The 20,722-nt window shown below is 35.4% G+C and overlaps 1 protein-coding gene across 8 annotated transcripts in view; it reads right to left on the bottom strand.

The window, feature by feature from the left end:
- Positions 1 to 20,722, bottom strand: part of TPK1 (thiamin pyrophosphokinase 1) — a 465,917-nt gene that overhangs the window by 336,486 nt on the left and 108,709 nt on the right. For 2 of the 8 annotated variants that reach the window (XM_058179855.1, XM_058179860.1), the window contains exon 1: positions 1,711 to 1,838. The exons of 2 other annotated variants lie outside the window; for them this stretch is intronic. The gene's annotated coding sequence lies outside the window, so the exon portion shown is untranslated. Of the gene's footprint in view, positions 1 to 1,474; positions 1,644 to 1,710; positions 1,839 to 20,722 lie in introns of those variants that run through there. 4 more of the 8 variants (XM_058179854.1, XM_058179853.1, XM_058179861.1 and 1 more) reach the window with 4 other exon arrangements.

Below are 20,722 nucleotides of genomic sequence, written 5' to 3'. Positions count from 1 at the left end.
ATTTGGATTTATACTGGACTTTGACGAGGAAAGACTAAAGTTGAATAGATATTGTAATTTCCTGTATTGAAATTTTATAATGGGTTGTACTGAATTTTAAATAGAATATTCTCGAAAGATCTTATGTAAGAAAGACTTGGGGAAAAAATTATATGGTTATAGAAGCTATAAGGGAGATATTCTCTGAATTGGATTGGATTTTTATGCTTTAGCTGGTTTTAAATACTTTAGGATTCATTTGTTCTATTGACTTATTTTGTTTTTTGAAGGATTTTGGTTATGTAAGGAGGAAGTCAGAGCTAGAGAGGGAAAATTAGTATAATAGTTTTGGGGGAAATTTTTTTTAGCATATGTTTGTTTTATTTTTAACTATACCTTGTGCTTGTTCCGGGAAGTCAGGGCGGGGGGGAGGGGGTTTGTGAAGGGAGGGAGGTTGGGGGGAAAGGGGAGAAAAAAATTTTTGTAAAACTTTTTGAATTAAAAAAAAACAAAAAACATTACCAATATTGTCTTGGGAGTTTAATTTCAATCTGCCCTGTTCTAATTTCATGTCGTACTAGTTCAACTAACTAGAGTTCAAAAAGAATACCTCTGTAAAAATGTTATAGCGCTCTTTTCATGTAAAAAATAATACATAATAATCAATTAAGATACAGGACAAATGTATTCAGATTAATCTGCCTTTCTTTGCATCTGGGATTTGTTGTTTTCATTTTGGATTTTTGAGTCAATTGCTACCCGCTCCATTTCTATCTTTAGGAGACTAATAAAAGCAAGGTGACAATTATGTTAGAAAAAAAATAGCATAAGAAGCTTAAAATGCAGTCCCCTCATCAAGTGCTAATGCAAACATTTAACATTCTTTGGTTTCTTTCTTTGATATTGAAATCTAGAAATTTAATTGATTTTTTTTAAAAAAAACACCATCCTGCTTGAGAGAGAATTCATTCATGGTATTTCCAGGTTTTTTCCCCATAATGCCCCTGAATTTCTCTGACAAGTGATAAACTTGTTTGTTTGAATCCACCTTGGATGCATTTGGGGAAATCTGAATTATTATTTATAAAACAGATCAACGTATCTCTTCCTTGAAGCCAAAACATCCCTCACTGGCAACCACAGTCTTCTTTATCAAAGGATGTGTTGGAGGGTATACAGTGGTCTGAGTTGTGATATATTTGGAAAAAGGGGGCAGAGGGATTAAATTCCTGCCCAAGTTCATACGATAAACTGAAAAGCCCGCTTCTCCTGTTTCTAATGAGATCAGGACTGAGAAAGTTAACACGTAATTTCGCGGCAGGTCTGAAGCTCAGGACCTCGCTGTAGAAATTAAGATCCGTCAAGATCACCGGAGGCCTCTCTTAATTAAGGACAGGAAGAGCCTCTACGCTTTCACTTTATCCCTCGACAGGTTGTGAAAGAGGAGAGAAGCAGAAATCAAAAGAAACGTTAAGACGCTACAAAAAAACACTACCTAGGGTCAAGATCCAAGTTCCTATACGCTGTTCTTAGGGATAAATCGCAGGGATCTCAGAGGGATTTACTGGCGAGTAATTGTACAGTTTGCAAAAACCATCGCCGCCGCCGCTACCGCTGTCTCTTGAAACTATAGCATGCCTCTCGCCCCTTACAGAAAACACGAAAGAATTAATAAGCAAAGGGGCAGGTGAAGCATTTCGCTCTGCAGATAACCTGATGTCGCCGGCTCACCTTCCCAGGCGTGCATTTCTCCAAATGTTCCTTTTGCACTGGCGCGCCGCCGACGCTGCGTGTAGAAGAAGTGAGAGAGCGATCACATCGATCGCCACGGTAATCAGCGACTCGGCATTTGATTTGTAACAGTGCCGGTAGCCGCCGGAGAGGAAGTGGAAGGAAGGCTGTGCCTATTGCCGAGAAACCGAAGCAAAAAAGGTAGGTTGTGTGAGAAAAGCACCACCTTTAGAATGGAGGATGTCTCGTGGAAAAAGTTGCTACTGTCAACCTGCCTGGCTGCCCGTTCGTGGGCCTTTAATTATTCCAAGTCAGGAAGGCACTGAGACATTTGAAACAAGCATTGCACGTACTTAAGCCTCCGCAATGCTGCTAGCATAGCGACAAGCCATGCGACAAACCAAAGGTACAACCGTATCTTGCAATTGGAAGAATAAATTACAGGCTTTCTTCTAAATTCAGGTTTAACAGCTCTGGAGCACAAAATTTCAGGCCACGGCCAAAACTTTTTCAGTCCTAGATCTGTATTCCTAAGAACTATTTTACGGACCATTAAGGACCATTTCTCCCTTGTTTCCCTAAAACGCTTATGTGGCCTCTCTCTTCTGCAACAATTTAAAAATTAGGTTTAGTGTCTGTACTTTGGAAATAAATTCTCAGAGGCTTTTACTGTTTTGAATATCTTGGTATAATCTGCAATTACCGGTATTTGCAGATCTATATTTTTCTACAATGATTTTAAGCAAATCATACTGTAATAAATTCACGGAAACTAATGTTAAATGACTGAATTGGTTGTCCAAGGCCATGAACACAGTTTAGGTGTTTGTACATGTCTGAAACAGTTGTAGAGAATGGGAAATGGGTACTTGGAGAATTTTACGTGTATATCTTGTGAGCTGCCAAGAGTCGTAGAAATTTAATAAATAAATAAAAATAACTTAGATTTTTGAAGAGCTCAACTAGATAGGCAGTGGTCAGAGATGCCAAATATGTCCTCACATTGTCTTTACCAGATCCATGGCCATATGTACAGCTGCAAAAGTTTCAAAGCATGCAGCTATGATACATATATAGCCTGTTCACCTTTGCAATATTACAGACCCTCCAGTAACCAACTAGTTATTCTAGATGACTATTTAATTTATAATTCCATCCACAGAATACTCAAGAATGTTAGGAAATGTAAGAACCATATGGAAGGGGAAACCAGCTGCAGTAAGAGTGATGGAAAGTTCCCACTTAGTGTCTGCTGCAAAGAAGCATCAAAGTCAGAAGGACATCAACTGCAACATTTTCATGATTATCACACACATGTTATCATCCCGGAAATCAATGCTCCCCTAGATCTAGTAAAGGAATTGAACAAATTTATCCAGAAGATGCCGTTAGGCAAACTGAGATCAGCAAATCATTTGTAGAGAGCAAGAATCTCAGTGGATCAATGCTTTGAGCTTGCAGAAGCTTCTAATTGTATATTGATTTTTCATGCCATGCTAATCATTTTTATTGGTAAAACACAATATTTCTACAAACAATCTGAGAACTTTTTTTATTTTTAATTAAGGCTTTTGAATAAGTTTTTTAATTGTTTTTAGAATTGTATTTATTGTATTTTTTGTTTTTAAATGCCTGTAAACCGCCCTGAGTCCTTTGGGAGATAGGGCGGTATATAAATATAAACAATAAATAAATAAATAAATAAATAAATAAATAACTGTTCAGAGATTATTACACTCTGTGGGGAGAATTCTGTTCATATGCCTGACTTGCAACTCAAATGATAAGAATCAGTTCAGTTTTGCATCTCTATTTTCATGTAGCTTGTTATTATTTACGTACCTTTCATTTTATTTATTCTTACCCATTTAAAAATCTGTATCTTATTTTTTAAAAAAATCTTTTATGGCTATTTCCTCCAGTCAGCAAATCATATAATATCTAACCTGCCAACTTCATCATTTTGTCTTCAATTATTCATTCTGTAACACAAAGTTTCCAAACCTTTTAATTAATTTGTCTCCAAACAAATTAATCAAAAATAATGTTTCAGTTTATAAAAAGAGTAAGGATGATAAATGCAGGTAATAATCCTTTTAATTTTTCAATATTCCCATTCTTTTTAATAATTTCAATGTCTCTGGCTGTTGTTAATTGTTAAAAAAAACAACTGTGACTTCAGTCTCTTCTTCCCAATAAACTTACCAACCCAGTGGTGGATTCAAATAATTTAACAACTGTTTCTTTGCTCTAATGACCAGCTGGGTAGGTGTGGCTGGGTAGTCATGGCCAACTTGACATCACTCATGTTCGTCTCACCCAGCCTCCCTTGCCAAGCCCACCTCTATCTCACCCCTCTCCTCCTAGCCACTCATTGTAATGCCCAGCCTTGCCTCTCCTCGTCATGACCACAATTGAGCCCAAAATGTACGTTGCTAGGTGAGAAATTTATTAAGTGAGTTTTGCCCCATTTCACAACTTTTCTTGCCACATTTGTTAAGTGAACCACTGCAGTTGTTAAGTTAGTAACACGTTTGTTAAGTGAATCTGGCCTCCCCACTGACTTTGCTTGTCAGAAGTTTGCAAAAGGGGATCACATGACCATGGGAGACTACAACCGTCATAAGTGCGAGATAATTCAACCATCTGAATTTTGATCACGTGACCGTGGGGATGCTGCAATGGTCGTAAGTGTGAAAAACTGCCATGTCACCTTTTTCAGTGCCATTGTAACTTTGAGTGGTCACTAAATGAACTATTGTAAGTCAAGGATTACCTGTTCAAAAATACAAATAGAGCATTATGTTGTAGATGCCATTTTTACAAAGACTGATGGATGGCAGCAGACCTATGTGTGTGTTTAACCATTAATTCAGATTTTTTTTATCATTAATCCTGATCAGATGGTGTATACACCTGAGAACAAATCTGTATTTTAATCCTTCAAATGTAGAATATTTTTATGCCCTTCAAGCGTCTTTGAAACTTTAAGGCTAAAAGGCATAGTTCTTTAAACTTAATCCTTTACCCAGAAAAAAGCTTAATTTAAATGAAGGAATAATAGAGAAAATTACTAGAGACTTTCCACTGTTGTAAGACTGGCAACTTACTTCCTAAGAATCACAAGTAGTAACCAGGTAGTCTCCTGTGAGTCAAGCTGATAGGACACTCAGGGCACAACAATAATTGTTCTCTAGAAACTCAAACAGCATTCTGGAGCTAAATAGTAGAGGAATTGAAGTTAAGACTTGGGTAGAAAGTTTTATTACTAACACAAGGCACTCTTAGTTAGAAAGATAATCAGCTATTGCAGAACCTATCAATCCATGTTGGGGTTCAAATCTTGCCTCTCTTTCTTCCATGTTTATATAATAATGAAATTATTGCCTTTTAAAAAAAAATCTTGATATGGAGGGGAGCTGCATCCTGTTTTGATCATGATCTGCTCTGATCTCTGATTCTTAGTTTCCAGCCTTGGGAGTTTCAATTCTCCCTTCTTCATGGACATATCTATGACACTTTCATTACCTTCTTCCAGAGAACAAATGTTTTTTTCAACTTCCATATTTAGCTTACAATAATTCTGACTGTTATTGATCTTCAGTGTGTATTCCCTTATTTCTAATTTAATGATTGGTATTTAGGGCAGCTTTTTGCAAGCAAAAAAGCTTTTTTACAGATTCTTGGGTAGAAATTTATTAAAAAATATTAAAAAGCCTTCTGCAGCTAGAAAATAATAAATAGTATTCACTAATTTATACTAATATATTAAACTTACTGAGATGATTGATATGAAGAAATTAGTATTACTACTATCTAACTTTGGGAAAGTTACAGTCTATGATTTCATTCCACTTATTTGTCAGAATCAGAGGTCTTGGAAAATGATGCTATGGTCTGCAGTAGGGGGCAGCAAAGGAACATCACTATATAAGAGAAAGGACACCGATAATATATTAAATAAAAATTGTAGGTACCTCTCTTGATGCAAAGTAAATGGCATAATATTCTTCTGTTTCATGCCCGAATGAAATTATTCAAGCAATTGATATATAATGTTATATGTTAAATATTTCACTTCATTTCTGTCTTTTTGTTATCTATGTACAGTATATGTGTGTGAATATAAAATACATAATAAGAAAGCTAGATAATTTGTGCATGCTGGAAAATGTTTCTAGTTTAAAACAGAATGTACCATTTGTTTAATTAAATTAGGGTATGTTTGGACCTTGAAAATTCTACATTTGTACAATTACTATTTTCTAAGCATCAACTATCATGTTTCTCTGTCTCTGGTACTTTGATTCTTTTATTCCAAGCACACACTAACTGGAGAGTAAGTTAAAATTCTGTTATAATGGCTCGTATGGTTAGGACGCTGGGTTGGAACTCGTATTTGAGATTCGTGTTGCCGTGGGATGGAGTGAGTTAACCTCTTTTGCTCCAGCTCCTGCTAGCTACATGAAAAGAGCCCCCAACTGGGCATCCCCCAGGCAACAGTGATGTCACTGGCCAATCATTTCAATGTATGATGCAAGTGCATATAAGGGCCAAATATATTTCTAAATAAGATAGGATTGGTGTTGAGGGACTATTAAGCTTTAGAAGCAACATAATCTAATGCCATATTTAGGCCTGCATTCTATGTTCTTCCACCGAGAGCAATTCGGCATCCATATTTATGTAGAACCTAACTTCTATTTTCCTTTCTTTTTAAGACTTCATTAACCTAGGCAAATAGCTCTACAAAGTGCAATAAAAATCTTGTTTTAAGATCTCACCAAATACTACAATTGTCATAAGAGTCATGTTTGACTTAAATAACTCTTTTCTATCAAAATTTAGGATCAAATGTAGGAGGAAAAATTCATTTTTGATGTGAAATGTGAATAAAGTTATTTGTCGGGGACAACGGAAATAAGTATCCAATGAACTACAGAATGAATTATATCCTGTGCTGTAATTGTTTTAATATTGAAAAAGCAGGAAATAAATTTGATAAAGCATGAAAACAAACTATTCTCCTCCATTTTTTTAGTAAATTCTTGCATACTTTCCACTTTCAGTAATAAAGCCTTAGTGCAATTTTGATTGATTGAGGACATGAAAGCCTGGAGGAACGTTGTCCTTGGGGTCGCAATGGGTTGGACATGATTTTGCAACTAACAACAACAACAACAATCTACTTTTGGGAGTGCTTTATCTCTTTAATTACCATGCTAAAGGTATATAAGCTCTATTACACTAGAAATCACTCAGGAGTGGCCAACTGCCAAGCTCTGTTAATGATTTCTAGTGCAAATAAGAATGTCCATATTAATAAATTCACTAAGATATTAAATCTCTTTTACCCATATTCCCATTTTGTTTTTGTTTTTCATCAGTAAAGCTTTCAGTATTTTTGTTTTAGAGCTCGGTGGTTCTCTAATTTCTAATAACTGAAGATCTTTTCTTAGGAATTACTACGGAATTACTATGTGAAAAGTTTATTCACTTTTCAGAAAATTTTCTCTTCAAGTGTGTAATACCTATAATTGCATACCTTCTTAGAAGCCTACTTTACTTGCTTTGTCAAATTAGGAATTGGCTAAAGAAAAGAAGTCTTCTTCCAAAATTCAAAATACTGCTTATTTTAGGCCTGTCTCCAAATTATGGTACACTCTGTACTAGTGACCCAGTAACAAAGTGACTCATTATTCCCATCATCCCAATAAGCCTCCAACATTGTATGTAGTTCTAGGAAAAATGTAGTCTTTTTAAAAGACAAGGTTGCAGAAAAATGCTACATTTTTACTCTTGGGCCTCAAATACTTTTCTAGAATTAAAACTCCACGATCATCCTGTCTGTTGGTGCTGTAAATTGACTTGATTGAAATCCATAATCTTTTTTGCAATAAGGAATGCCATTTATTCTTTCCCGACTAAGGTTGTGTTCCCATGGAAAAGAAACAAACTATACTTCTTAATATTTCTTGATTTTTTTTTCTCTCAGGCCCCTTCTCATTTTTAAACATTATGGAGGACCTCAAAATAACTTTTCTTTCTATGGGTTGTATTTATCAAAATTTATTATATTAAAAATTAAAACTGACACCTTTGCTGCCACTACCACTTCTCATTTGATGGATATTATTTTTCAACATAAGCTGGCAAATAATTTTGATTGGCTTCGAGAGAATCTTTGAGACACCATCGGGGTCCTAACACCATACTTTTAAGAAATATTGCTTCATTGGCTGGCAGAAATGATTTTAGAACCATTTTAAAGTTTCATATCTTTAAAGATCCTGTTGCACCTAGAAACTACCAGAGGACGGAAAAGAACTTACGTAGTTCCCATCTTCAAAAGAAAAAAAAAAGTGGGGGGAGGGAATGGATCAATTAAGCATTCGATTTAACAGCCATTTAATGGGTCTCCTACTTGAATAGGGGTTTGGACTAGGTCCCTTTCAACTCTTATCTGTTATTCTGTTTGTAGATCTGCAATGTGCAGAGTTAACCAGACATATAGCAGTACAGACTTGGAAAAAATTAAGATAAAAGAATGTAATAAAATCTCACCTCTTTTTCTAAAAATGAGAAGTAGGGAAATATTACTACCCTGTTTCCCTGAAAATAAGACACCCCTGATAATAAGCCAATCCGGCTTTTGAGTGCATGCGCTAAAATAAGCCTGCCCCCGAAAATAAGCCCTCCCCAAAAATATTTAAACAGAGTTGGAAATCAGGTAAGATAGCAAGAGGAGCCCCATCTTGCTCCACGCGCCCAAAATAATAAGACCTCCCCAAAAATAAGGCCAAGCACTTATTTTGGAGGTCTTATTTTCAGGAAAACATGGTATACCTAAATCCATTCTGAGATTAACATTATTTTAATTGGTTCATGACTAATAATAATAATAATACTAATTATAGAAGCAATGACATTCTAGTATTGTTAAGTAATTATTGTACCCTGCTTTTTCTCAGGGAACAAGAAACAACAAGTAACCAATATTCTCTGAGTTTAAAAATTAAGATTAGTTAGTACTTGGGAGGAAATCACCAGGGCATTTCCAATTTAGAAATCTGTGTGTGTGTGTATCCCCTGGAACAAGGCAGCACCAAGAAAACTGATCTTTTAATGGCAGTAATGCTACCTATTCCTGATGCTGGTGTTTCATTGATACCAATTTTGAGAGAGGGAGAACACAGGAAAAGATTCCCACATATCATACATTATTAGGCAAAATTACCTCTTGATTATATATATGATTAATGAGGATACATCACAATTGACATTTGTAAACACTTTTTAAATAAACAATTCTATTAATAACTAATTTTGCTGGAATTATCTAGTAATTTGTACAGAATGCATGGATATCATTAACAATCTCTTTTAAGCATTGTCAAAACAAATTAGGCAGGAGAATTACAGAAAAATTAATAACAAATAATTATGTACATTAACATATGCAGTAATTATACAAGGCTAACACAATGAATTTGTTTCAAATTAGATTTAGGGCATTGTAAAATGTGATAGTATAGACTGTGAATTTATTACTAAAATCATGCATAGATAATAACTCTTGTCTAAACCCATATGTGGATCTAAGAAAGTTTCTTTTTTAAACTTAATCCAAAATTAATAGTGTCACTCTGAACTTCTTGTTCAAAAGTTGTGTTTATTATAATATCGGATATTTTAGAAAACTAAATAATTAGGAATATATATATCTGGCTATTCCCTACAGACGACCAGAAAAAAAGTATGCTTCCATTCCACAAACTTAAATTTCACTATTAGGGATACTGGAAGGAAGAAGAGAGGGAAATAATGAAAATAATGTTACGGGAGACTGGTAACTCACATTAATTTAATACTGTTAATTTAATACTGTTTCGCCATAAGATTCAATAGAATCTTATCTATGGAATAGATAAGGAAAAGAAAATGATACTATGAGAATTCAAATGTGAGATCTGCCATCAAATGTATTGAGATTATAAACTACATCCATTCTTGGACCTGCCCTACATTTGCTGCATGATGCAAACTTGAAAACACTGTCATTGTTTGTAAATAAATAGCACAAATACAAATACCCTTACAAAATCTTAAAGCTCTAAGAAAAAAAGATTTTTCTCCCCACTCAGATAAAGCTCATATGTAAATAAAGGTGTTCTGTCATGAACGAAAGCAAATATACATGTCCCAGGATAATGTTGCAGGATACAATCTGGGTCATTCACTGGGCCTAGAAGACTTTTAGTCCTCCAAATATTTAGTCTTCCAAGTACCAAGTACAGCTACTTAGGAGCCAAGACTTAGCAGCGCAAAGAAACAATGACTTAATAGCCATCCATCAATACCCCAATCAACCAATAAAAAGCCACACTCTATCAGGATGTGTAACCGGGTGAGGTTCCGTTACTTGTCCCAGCTTCTGCCAACCTAGCAGTTCGAAAGCATGTAAAAAAATGCAAGTAGAAAAAAAATAGGGGTCACCTTTGGTGGGAAGGTAACAGCGTTCTGTGCACCTTTGGGGTTGAGTCATGCCGGCCACATGACCACCGAGACATCTTCGGACAGTGCTGGCTCTTCAGCTTTGAAACAGAGATGAGCACACACACCCCAGAGTCGGAACAACTAGCACGTATGTGCGAGGGAAACCTTTACCTTTACCTATATCATAAAACTGATTACCCTTTCTTTCTTTAAAGTACCTATGCAGGGTATCCCACCCTATAAATCCTGTGCTGCCTCTTTTAAACAGTGGCGTATTTCTGGAAGGAATGAGCAAAGAACATTGGAAGTGTATGCCAAGAGCATATGCACCCAGCAGGATCACCCAAGGTTATCCCAACTACTAGTTAAAGCACCTTTATTAGGAAGAGGTGATATAGGAGGATGCTGAACATGGATGACTATGGCGAGGACATCATTTCATAATGCACAGGAGAAGGCAATGGTAAACCACTCCTGGGTTTTAGCAAGAAAACCATATGGATAGATAAAATAGTGACTGATAATGTGTTGCGATGATATACTCTCAGGTAGATGACATTGAAACAAAGTAATAGTGCTTATGGTACAGTTAAATTATTTTTTTTTAGACATCTAGGTGTCACTATGCAGAAAATCTGAAACTGCAAAAACAAAATTACAGTGAGAACTTGGAATATAAGAAACATAAACATGGAAATGAATGTTTCATCTTTCAACACAATAAAAGATGAAACAAATTGACAATACACCTCTTAGGCATAACAAAAATTGAAACAGACTGAAACTGGACACTTTCAGTCAGACTATCAGAATATTTACTAATCAGAACATGAAACTAAAAGAGAAAAAATGTTGCTTTTATAATCACAAAAAATATAATAACAGTGCTCGGATACAATGCAGTCAGAGGCTAAATAATATAAATTAGCTTTGTGAACTGTCTTAATTTAATTACCCAAGTTTATGCTCTGACTACACTGCATAAAAAGAAGAGATTGGTGAGTTTTATGGCTAAATTCAAGGAAAAATTGATAAAACATGCACGCAAGATAAGGAATGCAAAATTGGAAATATTAAGAAGGAAAACATAGTTGGACTGCATAGTCTAGGAAAGAAAACCTAAGCAGGAGAATTACTTATTTCTGCCAATTCAAAGACTTTTCATTGTTTCCAGAACTGGAAGATAAATTTATATCAGGTCATTATAAAGCTGGAAGTCAATAGAAAATAATAGGATGTATACTGAAATATGGCAAGCAATTGAGAAATAATTGGTAAAGGTTCTTACTAAAACTATGCTAACCGTTTGGAGAAAACAGTAGTCAACAGATTGGAAGAAGTAACTCTACATTGATATGCCAATAAAGGATATTTTACAGAGTGCACAAACATTTGTATAGTATTCTTAATTTCACAACCTAGCAAAATAATAATGAGGATCATCTATTGAAAATTAGAACTCTATGTGGAAAGAAAATATTCAAGCTGACTCTAGAAGGGATTAAAAATGAGAACATATGTATGCTTTATAATTGAGAAACGAAAAAATATTACAAATATGTCAGTTTGTGATTTATTAATTATAAAAAGGCCTTTGATTGTGGCGAACAAGTCAAGCTGTGGAGTGGTCAGGAAAATGAGAATTTTCCAGAACATTCCATTTCCATCATATATCATTCCAAATCTGTAATAATAATAATATTCTGATAGTTGAAAATCAGATTGAATGATCTACAACCACTACTAAGTCAAGGAGGATAAGATGAAATATAAAGAGACTGAGTTAATCACAAAAGCTATGGTAATCAGCCTTAAATTGGCATTGTCTTTTAGGATCAATTTAAGATTAAAGGAATTAGCAATTTAAAAATGCACTTCAGTTTAGCAATAACAGAATAGCAATGAAAGCTTAGACAAAATATTTGGATACTGTGCTGTGTCTTTACCCACAAAGATTCATGCAGGCAATATAAATTAAAATTGAATTCTGAAAAAGCAAGTTAAAAGAATATTGGTGCTTTTGAACTTTGATGTTAGAGAATATTCCTGAAAATATTATGGATAGCCAAAAACAAATGAATCTTAAAAAATAAATAAATCCAGAGTTCTTACTGAAAGCATAAATGGCCAGGCTCAAATTATCATATTTCGGACACATTATGTGAAGATGTAGCTTCTTGGAGATTTTATAATATTTTTCTTAGAAGGAACTAGAGACCTAGTGGATATTGGTTTGATTTGATTTTAATTTGATAATACATTGGAAAAGGTGAGTGGAAAGAGAAGAAGAGAATGACCAGCGGCAAGGTGGTTGGACTCAATTACAGCAACAATGAGCATGTCACTGGAAAATCTGAAGGACCAAGTTGGAGACAGCTTTTTCTGGAAAACATCTATCTATATAGTTGCTAAAAGTCAATATTGACTTGATGGCATATTAGAATTTCTGAATTAGCTTCTGAATTAGAATAACTTTATTGTCACTTTGAATGTACACTAATCAGCATACATTAAAATGAAAGTTGGTTGCAAAGGGTCACCACATCTAAAATACACTACATAAACTTGGCAAAATAAATAAATACAAAATTATGCAGATATCTACATATATTATATGACACAGAAACAACACAGTCTAGTTCGGATGTATACATGTACATGGCAAGAAAAACAAATCTTGCAAATTTACCAGATGGATGGCATAGGGAACAAACCTGTTACAGAATCTGGTAGTCCTGCTAGAAATGCTTCGAAACCTCCTCCCGGAGGGGAACAACAGAAACAGACCATAAAGTGGGTGTGAGGTCTCTAACAATGCTGAGAGCTTTAAGCACATAGTGCATATAAGCAGCATCCTGAATAACAGGAAGCAAGCTTCCTATAATCTTGGCAATCCTTACCACTCTCTGTATGGACCTTCTATCTGAGGCACTGCTGCCACCAAACCAAACAGTGATGCAGTTTGTTAAACTGCTCCCAATTGTGCCTCTGTAAAAAATGGCCAGGACAGAAGGAGAAAGATGTGCTTTCTGCATCCGCCGCAGGAAATGCAGATGCTGGTTTGCACACATCACTAAGGATGACATGTGCAGAGACCAATTCAGCTTGATAAATCAATACTGACTTGATGGCATATGATAAATCAATGTAGGGAAAAGAAATGATAACCGGTCTGGTTACAAATTTTGGAGGTACTTATTCTCTTGTTTACTTCAGACTTGCCATGGAAGGAAATGAGTATACAATAGAACTGTGCAACACTTTGGACTTGAGTAAGAAAACTGCTTTAGAGCGCCTCAGTATAAATATATTTTCAAGTATTACAGAATAGTAGTACATACAGTACCCTTCACATGTGCACTGAATCATCTGTTTAAAACTCCAGTCAGAAGTATCGCATTGCATTACTATTAAAACTGCAGAACTGACAGAAAAGAGGAAGAATGAAAAAATCAGTAATAGACAAGAGCAAAAAAAACCCCACCACCTTGAACTTCTCCCCTAAACAGTGCATCACTGATACACATAGCTATCTCTCAAAAATATTATCAGAAAACAGTGTAACACACAGGTATAATATGACAGATATTAAGAAAACCATCATGAGCAGGAAATTGTAGCTTTGCAGCAATTGTACTCAGAAGCTGTGCAATTGCTAGATTATGATGGGGTGACTAGATGGCAGGGAAAAGGAAAAATTGCAAAAATTTAGAGGCCAGGCCTTTTCATAGCTGACACTGATGGAATTAAAAGTATAAAGGAAAAGAAGCAGGAGCAAGAATCCAGAAACTTTGGTAAAAGAATGAAGCTGTTACAAAGAAAAGAAAAGGTGTTGTACAACAGATCCATGTAAATTTTCCTCTAGAATTAAACTATATGGAATTAATTTATGTTTCTCATGATACTCCTTTAATATAAGTGGTATGTATGTATCATTTACCATTATCACTTACTGATATGGCACTCAACTAATGAAGGCAGATAGTTTCATTCTCTGTCTACATCAGGGGTAATCAATCTTTCTATACCTACCGCCCACTTTTGTATTTCTGTTAGTAGTAAATTTTCTATCTGCTCACCAGTTCCACAGTAATGCACCATGTATCGTCTGCGCATGCCTCTCGCGCATCGTGGATTGGGTTTCGAGGGGACGCTGGTTACCAGCTCTGCTTGTCTGTTACAGCTGGTGGTGTGGGGGGAGATGCACAAGCTATTCTGGGATGATGCTCTTTTGTTTGCAGTCGCACTATAGCGCCATTTAATTTCACTTACATAATGTGAACTAAACTTATGCACGGGCGATACAAATAGTATATTTTCAGAAATTTAAATTGTCATGGGGAATTTTATGAAAACCTAATGAAAATGTTTTTAAATAATGCTATGAAAATTGTTTAAGAAGTCAATTAAATTAAAAAAAGGAAAGTGCTTCAGTATCAGACCAAACCCCTACCGCCCACCATGAAAGCTGGAATGCCCACTAGTGGGCGGTAGGGACCAGGTTGACTATCACTGGTCGACAACAAACTATACAATATACATTTTTTACATTAGAAATACATTAGAACCCTTCTAAAATAGGCAGGGGTACATGAACTGAATAAGTTTCATAAAATAGAGAAAATGAATGGTCACATCCATAATGCCAGTATTTATGATTTGTGATTATGAATTATGAACTATCTGGCCATCTTTGAGAACAGGCTACTTGAAAATATAGTAAAATGGCTGGGCAGGAAAAAGATGGATGGTTAAGAAATATGAATGAATGAATGAATGAATGAATGAATGAATGAATGAATGAATGAATGAATGAATGAAAATACTAGAATGTCTTCTGCACAAGTCTGGTTCAAACATTGAGCTAAATCATAATACAACTTGATTTGTTTATCTTAATTAATCCAGGCACTGAATTTTCTCTCAAGTTGTAGAACATTTTGAAGCATACCAGTTCTTAGAGTCTACCTAGCAGTTTGAAAGTATGCAAATGCGAGTAGATAAATAGGTACCAATTCAGTGAGAAGTTAATGCTGCCCAAATGACCCCAGAAAGTGTCTTCAGACAACCCTGGCTCCCTCAGATAGGAGACGGTGATGAGCACCTCCCCTTGAGTCGGAAACAACTGGACAGGGGAAAAACCTTTACTTTTTCTCAGAGCACTGATTTGGTCTTCTGAATCTTCTTATTGTTCTATAGGAATTCTAAAAATGCCCACCATTTTCTCCGACCACCGTGCACTGCATAGGAAATCAATGCTGATGACTTATCAAAATATTTAAGCTTAATTTTATTATATGTTACAGTGTTGAAGAATTTTAGACAGTTTTTCTAGACACCACTATTGCTCTTGTTAATTTTTAAAAAGCCTTTCAGAATAGCAGAATAAACAATGCTCTGAACCTTCTTTGCACAGGACTTTTCACTTTGTCCCACTGATTTCTGTGAAAACAACATAAAAGTATTCAAAAACATCAACAGGAGAATAAGGATATCAACAGCTAGTAATCACAATATTTATGAACTATATCCAATATATAGTAATATAAGGAAACACAATTGGCAGTTGCTACTGCATTTACATTCCATTAATGGATTTTTCATATATATCATACTGGTCTGTAGGAAAACAGAATACTGGATTAAATATTCTGTGTTCTTCTTATCTTCTGAATTATTAATTATCATGTATTCTCATTGGATTGTTGTGTAATCAGAAACATAGAAAGTTTGCCTCATCATGCAGTGGCTGTCAATATCCTTGATGTACAAAATTTGATGAATACACTGCACTCACTTTTCTGTTTACTGGTTTGCTTTCCCTCTAGGCTGACATATTACAGTGTTTATATTTTAATCTTCCAAGTAAAACACTTTGAAAGCAAACCTATTAAGGTTAATAGAATGAGCTTGCAATGCCCATGGTTAGGAAAGGAGACACTCTGTAAATTGTTTACCAAACAACTTGTCACCTTTAGCCATAAGGCTAAAGTCCTATCTATGGATCACTCTTATTATTTTTCTTGAGATTAATTTTTAAAGTGCAGTGTTATTCAAATTTAAGCCACAAATGCCTGCTTTGTGATCTATTGTTATTACAATTGTCTTAAATGCATTAATAGGGAGATACATATGCAGAACATTAAAAACTCTTCATGTGAAAGCATTATGTTTTTTCTGTATGTCTACTTAATATAATTAAATTGCTGGAGTTACATCTTTTAAAATAAGCAATTTGAAGAAAGCAGATAGGTGTTCATCTTTCAGTCTATTTCAAATAAATTATTGAATTCCCAGTAAAACAAAATCAACATTAGAATTAAATGCTAGTGTGAAATTCAACATTTTCCTCATCTATAAAACCTACTTTTATTTTAAAAAATAATGCTTTCATATTTAGCACATAATGGGTGATGCTGTAATGGCCACAGAAAAGGGCTGCACTGAACTTTAAATCATAAACCACAAACCAAAATTAAACAATCCACAATAGGTCTTACTACAGTGTGTAAACTCAGGCAGTATAGTGAGTGAGTGGCCTTGTGCATATTTTATCTGATGGTGGAAAATAATTGAAATATTTCCATTTATGAAAGTTCTGATCCTTACCTTCTACCTTATCTTCCAGTGACTTTTAAAATATCTTCAATATTTAAATGTATTGAATATATTTAAAATCTGCTGGCAAATTTCAATTGTTTATTTTAAAATACTTCATTCTTAGCTCCCACAATAATATAATCACATGGGGTATATTGTAAAATTATTCTTTAAAAAAACTACTGCTTGCTGAACGGTGTACTAATATTTACTTATTTATACATTACCAGAACAATTGAAATAAAAAAATAGAAATATTTATTTCTACAAAAACAAAGTAGTCATGAAAGTTATAAAAAAAATCATAAATATAATCCTAATATGCATGTTGATATGTATATGCCAGTGAGTTACCAGCTGCAGGCCAACACAACCAAGTTTTTAAACTGCTATACTCTGAATTTAAATTTTTGTTTATGTTACCTGTACAGTGCTTATTTAAGAACAACACAGATGTCCATGTTTTGAAAGGAGAAATTACTTGCAAAAGGAAGGAAGCAACTTTGAAAAGGAGACTGAGGGAGGCACTTTTAATTAGCGATACAGTTTATATAAATACATTAGTTGTGCTGTAAGCTAAAAAGTTAAAGAAGAAAACCACCAATTTGTAAAACTTTAGAAATGTATGGTAAGTGAGCATTGCTTTTACAGATTTCAGTTATTTTTTACAGCTTTTCAGAATGAATATAACTTTAACTTCCTTGTAGGAAGTACATATACATACATATATTTGCTGCCTCTGTCTATCTCGGTCTCCCCCCCCCCCAGTTCTTTCTCTCTCACACACACACACACACACACACACACACACACACACACACACACACGTACACACAATACACATATACACATTCTTTGATGTTAATACTGTCAGTTGTTTATTTTTTTAGCCTGTTTTATGAAAGCAGCAATTCCCAGTCTATAGTTTGGAGCCACTATTGGTCCACAGTGTTCTAAAGCTGATTATTGGTACAGGTTCCAAAGCAAGATAAACATTTTGAGATCTAAATCAACAGAAATTTCTAATTCTCATACAGCATTATCTGAAATTGTATGGAGTTTGTTGCACTGGTGAAATTCAATTTTTTTTACTACTGGTTCTGTGGGCATGGCTTGGTCGGCGTGGTGTGGCTTGGTGGTGTGGCCCCATTCCTACCCCACTCCAGGGGAAGGATACTGCAAAATCCCCATTCCCATCCCACTCTGGGACCAGCCAGAGGTGGTATTTGCTGGTTCTCCAAACTACTCAAAATTTCTGCTATCGGTTCTCCAGAACGTGCCAGAACCTGCTGGATTTCACCCCTGGTTTGTTGCCTTTACCCAGTCTTGCAAAATGTCATGAAAAACTATCAAAATCTCATGAGATTTGGCAATTTTACAAGTTCTGGCTCTTTCACTGGCCTTACATTGTTTTATTTACTATTATTTATTTACTATTTATTTATTTTTGGGGATTAAGGATCAGTTGTGTTTCACATCAGGCACAATCTTCAATCACAGTTGGCTAAATAATTAATGCCTTATTCAAAACTATTTTACTCAGCAGAAGATACAGATATAACTGGATAAGATCAGTTTTTTTATTGTAAAATGAATGAAGCCACCTTCACATAGTGTGTAGTACATCAAATTCAAAGCTTATATGAAGTTCTATATCCTGAGGTTTAAATTCTAGACTGTTGCCTCCTACCTTTCTTAGTTAATGGATATTGGATTTTCAAGTATGAAGGCTGAATGGACAGAACATATTTGTATGTCAGTCAGAATTCAGTGACGATTTGTGATACTAGAGGCTAGTAGCAGTATTTCAGGAATAACAGAAAGCCTAAGTAAAACTCCACATGTCTGGACTCATTACTCATTGCTTCTTTTCTGGTTTCCCTAGCCTTTCAGATTTAGGGTGATATGATTGCTTTATTTCCCACAATGATGGGGGTAAAGTCAGCAGATCTAGCTATAAAATTTCATATGGATGTACAGTAAATCTCACCTTTCCAAACACTCAACCTTTTATTCAAAATAGAACTAAGCAAGATTTGTGTAGTTACTGCAGAAAAAACCAAAATGATACAATAATTTCACTTATTGCAGTATAGCGAGGTAAAGGCCCATATGTATGCATGGTCCATGGTTTAAACTCTTAATTTTTTCCTCCTTGCTTTCTGAGTCAAGATATACTTGGTTATTCTCTCAATGACTTTAAAGTATCCACTCTATTAAAATAAAAATTCTTCCTTAAAAGAAGCCCACTGATTCTTTTCTTAGTGTAATTCTTTGACATGCCATAGTTCCCAGGTATTGCAAGGACAGTTTGAGTCTTATTGTTAAAGTGTCACATTGCTGATTCTCAGAAGTTTTTGATCAGTAGTCTGCACAATTTGATCAATAATTAGTAGTCTGCACAAAGGAAACCAGTGGATACCTATGTTCTCTGCTTATCAGTTGGCTAATTAGTTAACAGATTGATAATAGAAATGGAAATGCAGTTTACCTTTTTCATTACATTGAGGTTTTATTGAGGTTTTTATGCTAATGCTGAAAGTATGAATGCTTATGTGAGGGATAACAGAATGCCTGCTTTTAAAGCAAATATAGATTGGCATACCAGACATTTGGTGGGAATGAAGAGAAGCAGCAGAATATTCAATCTCAGTATGAAAGTCAGGAATGGGTATACCAAGATTGAACTGCACTCCAAATTAAAAAGGAAAAAGCATTGTTTAATTCTTTTTTATCCCCTTTACCACTGTGGCCATAGGAGGCAGCTGCGTTTTCTGTTTATAGCACGTACTAAGTATACATTTCTCAACCAGGAACTAATCAACATGTGGGCATATGTGTAGAAACATGTTGTAAGGTTCTACTTAGGAAAGTACAAATGTATTGTCTTCGTGTAAATGTTTCTACTTTCCCCTTATGTTGCATCCCTATATTTTTGAGTGTATATGTGACCTGGAGAGCATAGGAGCAGTTGCATATGCTCTGATTTGGGTCACTTGATAGGAAAAAAAGAAGGAGGGGGACCAATATCGGCAATGCCTAGAAACTTCAGGTGGTCTAGAAAACAGCTAATAGGCTAGACCGGTGATGGCAAACCTTTTAGAGACTGAGTGCCCAAACTGCAATCCACTTCTTTATTGCGAAGTGCCAACACAGCAATTTAACCTGAATAATAAAGTTTTAGTTTAGAAAAAAACAACTCATACGTGATTAACATCTTTTCTCTGAAAAAAAACCCACAATAACAGAGGTTTCAATGAATCAAACAACTTTTTATTGAAAGGTAAAAGTTTGCATTTGGCATGCTTTTGATTAATGTAAATTTTGCTGTTGTATGCATACTGATAATTTTTCTAACCTTGGCTCATACTTTGTAAATTTGAGAGCAACACATGCAGCACTCAGGTCATCTGTTAGTCCAGGGGTGTCAAACTCAATTTCAATGAGGGCCGCATCAGGATTGTAGTTGACTTTGGGGGCCATGGTGGGGGTGGGCATGGTGGGCATGGCCAGCTCCCACTGCTGTTGTCTTCGCTCTCCTTGGCCAGGTTGCTTCTGTGTGAGGAATGGCAAAGTATATGGGTCAGAGGGAGCCCCACTCCCTCTCCTTATGAGGAGACCTGGCTTTGTAACCAAAGTATCCTCAGTGATCGGATGGGAGACCACCAGGAGAGGCCAGGAGGATGGGACAAGGGGATGGCAAAAGGCAGCAGGGCTGCTGGTGGTCAAGTGCTAAAGCGGGATTTACCTCATATCCTCACTCTCTCTCATTATAATCTCCTTCCTTCCTTCACTTCTTTTTCCTTCCCTCTTCCTTCCTTCTTTTTCCTTCCCTCTTCCTTCTCCTTTCTTTCTTTTTCCTTCCCCTCTTTCCTTTTCTTTCTTTATCTTTCTTATACCTTCTTGGATGCTCAAA

This window comes from Ahaetulla prasina, chromosome 4 (assembly GCF_028640845.1).
Source record: "Ahaetulla prasina isolate Xishuangbanna chromosome 4, ASM2864084v1, whole genome shotgun sequence".
Classification (NCBI taxonomy): Eukaryota; Metazoa; Chordata; class Lepidosauria; order Squamata; family Colubridae; genus Ahaetulla; species Ahaetulla prasina.
The sequence above is the reverse complement of the archived record's forward strand: the minus strand, read 5'-3'. Positions and strand labels throughout refer to the sequence as shown.